Source organism: Lipotes vexillifer, unplaced genomic scaffold (assembly GCF_000442215.2).
Source record: "Lipotes vexillifer unplaced genomic scaffold, Lipotes_vexillifer_v1.1 scaffold648, whole genome shotgun sequence".
Lineage (NCBI taxonomy): Eukaryota > Metazoa > Chordata > Mammalia > Artiodactyla > Lipotidae > Lipotes > Lipotes vexillifer.
Window position 1 is genome coordinate 2154803 of NW_006797096.1, and position 5684 is coordinate 2160486.

A 5684-nucleotide genomic window follows, 5' to 3' on the forward strand; every position below is an offset into this window, starting at 1 on the left:
GAACCCGTGTCCCCTGCATCGGCAGGCGGACTCTCAACCACTGCGCCACCAGGGAAGCCCCCACTTACCATATTTTATGACCACATTTTTGGCAGTTGTATTTCAAACTTAGAAAGAACTATAATCCCATAAGTAATCAAAGTCACACCCTTAATATATTACATAATTGAGTTTTTTACTCCTTTCTCCAAAATTAGAGTCTACTCATTTACTTTTTCTCATACTTGTCTCCATGGCAGACAAATACCCAAACAGAAAGTCTAGGATTGATAAGAATGAACCATGAATTTCTAAACAAGACCTGTGTCAAAGTCAACACATTCACAATTTCAAGTTTTAATATATATTATTTGTTTACAAAAAGATAAATGTATACCTTCATCATATCATAGCAATATTGCAAAGAAACCCTTTTATCAAGCAAACTTTCAATTCTTATTTTCCAATTCTAGTTTAATTTACTACTAGATAGCTTTCAGAGACATTGAGAGAACAGGTACAAGTAAATATCTGTGCAAAGCACAGGTCTGAATTATGAAAGAAATTAGCTTGGTTTATGTAAAGCAGCTAAGTACCAAGTAAAAAGTAATCCCAACCAAAACATTCAGCACAATTTTTATTTCTGGCAACTTTAGATCCTGGTTAGAAAATCCATCATCCCAGCTATGACATTAAATGGTGAAAATTTATTGAGCTATAATATACTGATAGATTTAGAAGCCCTTTTTCTCAAGCTAAAACTACTGTTGTGGTTCACACCACAGTGTGAGAGCCTTGAATTAGATCAATGATTCTCAAGTAGAAGCCCATCATAAACCATATCATCCAGGGAAATTTTTTTTCCTTCAAAATATATCTGCCTCCCTTCATATTCCCCCTACCACTAAGACTCTGCAGGGAAGTGGAGATGATATAACAGATATGCATGTGCGCCTTTTTTATTTTAACTCCTAGATTATTCTGATATACATGGAACTCTCTCAGAGTTACTCACTTTTATGGAGAATGCCTGAATTAGGTCCAACTCTATTTTTTAACATTGTATCAACAGCAGGCAAAAGGAGCAGAGCTACATAGTGATAAGAGCACAGCAGAAAGCTCTGCAGGTAAGGGGCTGTACTAATAGCAGCCGTAATCTTTCTGTGCCAGCTCCCTCCAGAATCCATTATATATTTTAGACAATGACAAATGTTCAGTTCATCATCCTGAGAAAAGCACACTGTCTACCAGTCAGATAAAAATGTAAAAAGAAGCTATTTGGGACATCAAAAAAACTAAGCCACAGAAAAAGAAAGACAAGAATTCCTCTATTCTTTAAAAGAACATAACAAAGCATTAAAAGAAAAATAACAAAGTATTATTTTGTGCAGCTGTTAATTTGTTTGGAGGCTTTCTGCCCATGTTTTATCATTTTAGTTTTTCATTATGTAGCATTGATTTTTCTATTACAAAATTCAGTCAAGCTGAAAATCTTAACCATTCTAGAACCTAATAAACTACAATAAGATGACAAAACTGTATTAAAAAACAATCAAACAATCTTAAATCCATATCGCATGTCGAGATAGCTTAAGAGTTGGATTAAAAAACAAGCTTTCAAAGCCCATTTTAGGGCAAACAATTATACTTCTTTACAGTCATTGTTTCAAATTCCTTATAAACAATATTGAAATGTATCAGAAAAGAGAATTTCCAATGATGTATAAATAATCAGCCAATTATTGTTATATTCTAATTTGGACTAGCATTCCTTAAATCACTTGGTAATTTCCTACTCGATGTTCAACTTTATTGCATTCTACAAGGCCACCTACTGGCCATTCAAAATCAGCCATTAGTTCTCTAAGACAACTCTAGTAGGCTGGTTACATAATAAGAAGAAACACATACATACATACACACACAGAGACACATATGCCCTGCATGAAAGCAGAGATTTGTTCACAGGTACTCACACTACAGAACTGCACCTAAAACAGAAGCAGAACTGTTCTTTGGACTGAGAGTATTCTTGCCAAAGGATAAAATGACAAAGAATGAAACACCAAGTATCAAAATTTTTATCTGAAACACTGATAAATATCTCAGTATGCTAAACATTTCAGAACAAACTCTAATGATCCAGCTCTCTTTACCAAATGACATATAGAAAAAAATTTTTTTTTCAATTTAGTTTCTGGGATACACTAATATAAATTATCAATAATAGAAAAAAATCACATTTTAGAAAGTTTTTCTGACATGCAGTATTAAAGTAAGCTCAGGAAAATGATACACTTGCTAATAAATACTACATGAGTCTTTATCTTCTAAGCTAAAGGCAACATTTCAATCAGCTCACATTTTAGAAATTTATAACACTTCCTTTAAAACTGCTTTCCAATGAGCTATAAAATCAAGTTTTTAATGTAGTCTGTCATTCCATAATACACACTGAATGGAATTCTTATTTTAATTCTGTATTTCATTGTGCAAATAATGAATTATAAAAACTTAGAAAAAACATGATAATCTACAATTAATTATGTCTGTAAATACATTTTACCTCTACCAGAGAGGTTCAAAGAACATACTTTTTAAATCTAAGAAATAAATAATTCAAACTGGTTTCTCAGACGCATAGAGCAAATTACTTAAAACGACGACTCTCCCCCCACCAAAATCAGACCACCACCTAATTTTCAGTCTCTAACATCCACAATATTTAGGGGGTAAACAAATCTACCAACTAATTTTCTAGTCATTTTCCAACTTGCACTTACCTCTTACTATAGATTTTTGAGGGTCTCCACTTTCCTGAAGATTAAAAGAAAAAAAAAAAAGATTTGTAGTCAGCCTTGACCCTCAAAACAAATTCACGAACTACAAAACGTGAACCTGGCCACGCTCATCTCAGACTAACACATCTCTTAACCCAAGTCCATATTTGGGATAAGCTCTTCGTGACTACTCTATCCTTCATGCTGCTTCGCCCACAGAGCCTGCCAGGGTACAAAACAGTCTAACAAACGAAAAAACTATCCTCACACATCAAGAGGTTGCAAGACCTCCGCTTCCAGGAGGGGCAACCTGGTTGTTTGGGTAAATAACGGCCAAGGATTACATAATATACAGCTACTAAGACTTCCAAGGATCTGGCCGCCAATAAATATCTTTCTTCTCCACTTCCTCCGTTCCCACCCTGAAAAACGGCCCTAAGAAGAAGCAAGCCCTAGGATTTCTCTCAGGTGCCTGCAATGCCGTGCGTCCTCTTTTCTCTCGGAGCTCCGTGCAAGGAATTCTTCCAGCCCTCACTACGCTGTCTTGCTCCGGCCTCTCGCCCGTCTCCTGCCGGCGCCACCGCAGCCCCCCACGCCTGAGGCCCCTACGTCGCCCCGCAGGGCTCAGCCTCCACCCGCCTCGGCTGCCTTCTCCTCACGACCCTCCCAAGCTGCTAGCTGGTCCCCTAAAGGTTCCGAAACCACCAACACCCAACACTCCGGCTACCGCCTTCTCAGACCACCCTCGGCAGATCCCCTCTATAGTTCCTGTAGCCGGAGAAGAAGAAAATGCCTCCTATCTGGCACTCCGCGTCCCCCAGAGACAGCGCCGCCGCCTACCTGTCACCCCTCTGCCTCCAGCTTCTTACCTCCACCGCCTCCCGCAGCAGCCGGCCAACTGCAGCGCAACAACCGGCCCTCCCATTGGGTGATTCCACGCTCCAACAACAGCACCGCTGATTGGCAGCAGTATGCCCGCGGCCCTCCCCCTGTGCAGAGTCTAAAGATTCCGGTCTCGAGGAAGGACCACGTCGCTTCTTCCCCGCCCTCTGTCCTCCACAGTTTCTCTTACTTCGGTCAGACTCCGGATGCATAGATGTGCGGGGAAAATGTTCACTTCCATCCTCCTTCATGTCACCTCCACCTGGTCCAGGAATCTGTGACCCAGGACCAGAATGTTAAATTTCTCCTCTGCTTCCCTGCCGTAAGGTACTCGAGGTGACAACTTCCGTTTCCGGTTGCCTCCGGCTGGTGGGTTGAATCTTGAGTGTCCTGAGAGGTCAGATTGCTGTCAGGTAAATAGGGGAGCTGGTGGTAGATCTCTTGATCGGGAATGAGAATGAGACTGTACTCCGGGGATTGTCGGAAAGGAGAGACTCAATAGAGAAGGGTGATGAGAATGAGTAGCTCAAGAGGGAAGGAGATCGAAGAACTAGCAGGAGAGAACTATGAAGTCCTGGGGTAGTGAGGGGCGGTTGTAGAAGGATGCTGTGAGGATCACTGTGGTTGTTAAGTCCAGATGCTTTTTTTCCTTCTGTGTCACCCGCAACACCCCCGACCCCTGTTTTTTGGTTTATCTTTGAGTCGAATGAAGGCACAACCGCACTCAAATCGAAAATTTGTAAAATAGGAATACTTGTAATGCCTGCCTCACGAGCATTTATAGTACAGTTTTAAATAAGATTTTTCTGGTATGAAAGTTTATGACACAATGTTAAAAGGGTACAAAATCACATCAGTTTTTAGTGTGATTACTATTAAATTGCATATACACGGATACAGGGACTGGAAGGGACACTAAAGGGGAAAACAGTTAATTTGTCTTATTTTCTAATGTTCTTATGGTACAATTTTTAAATGAGGAGAAATTGGAATATATACTTCAAAGTCTTAGGTAAACTGTGAAATTACATATAGTGTAAGCGGCATTACCCTTTTATTTCCTTCTCAGGGAAAGTATGCCAACACTGTTCCTGTACTAGAGCCAGCTCCCATTAGTGGAGGTTGATATCCAACAAACTTGTAGGTTCACTCCAAACATACGTAGATAGAAGGAGGTGGAAAAAAATTCATGATTACATGCTTTTTCCTTTTTGAACTTATTTCCTTGCTGTTCTTGTTTGAAAAACTCTGAAAGGGAAATGATCACCTCTTGTTGAGTCCTTGGCACGATTTAAGTCACTTTATCTAATTTTAGTTTTTATTGTGAAGTATACATAACAGAAGGCTGTATAAAACATAAGTACATTTTTAAGAACTATAATTAAGCAAACACTTGATCACCACCCCTCAGGTTAGGAAATAAAGCATTGCCAAAAACTTAAATATGCATTCTTAGCAGAGGTGATTGCCTTTTAAGGAGGTAAAAAATGGTTCTTGTTGGGTGGGGGTGAGAGGGCAAAAAAACCCTTAGATAATACAATAGTTTGTGGCGCTCCAAAGAGCCATAGTACATAAACTGTGGTATTAAATTTTCATGTGGAGGGGTAGGGTGAGAACATGATTAGGGGGAAAAAAGAGTCTTAAGAAAGCACCTTTGGGGTACAGTAATTACAATACGTTGAAAAACACTGCCTTAGAAGCTCCCTGAATGAGCTTCTGTGATTCCATCTCCTCCAGCAAGAGGTAACCAGCATCCTAACTTGTAATAATCATTTACTTGTTTCACTTAAATTTTTTTCCTAGAAAATGAATTGTTAGGTTTTTCCATTTATATAAATGGGATTCAAAGTGTGTATTTTTTTTCTGACTCACCCCTTGCTCATTCTTATATTTGTGAAATTCATTCATACTTTTGCATGTTGTTTTTCATTGTGTAATATTCCATAATTAATCCATTCCATAGTTGGACATTTGAGTTGTTTACAGTTTGGGGCTAGCATAAATAATATGGCTAAAAAAAAATTTTTTTTTTTTTTTTCTTGT

The 5684-nt window shown here is 38.9% G+C and overlaps 2 protein-coding genes across 2 annotated transcripts in view; one reads left to right on the forward strand and one right to left on the reverse strand.

Moving 5' to 3' along the window:
• Positions 1-3659, reverse strand: part of HYCC2 (hyccin PI4KA lipid kinase complex subunit 2) — a 66671-nt gene extending 63012 nt beyond the window's left edge. Inside the window, exon 1 of the mRNA XM_007469209.1 lies at positions 3600-3659. The gene's annotated coding sequence lies outside the window, so the exon portion shown is untranslated. The remainder of the gene's footprint in view (positions 1-3599) is intronic.
• A 340-nt stretch (positions 3660-3999) lies between these two features.
• The window catches only part of NDUFB3 (NADH:ubiquinone oxidoreductase subunit B3), a 10592-nt gene continuing 8907 nt past the window's right edge, over positions 4000-5684 (forward strand). Inside the window, exon 1 of the mRNA XM_007469210.1 lies at positions 4000-4054. The gene's annotated coding sequence lies outside the window, so the exon portion shown is untranslated. The remainder of the gene's footprint in view (positions 4055-5684) is intronic.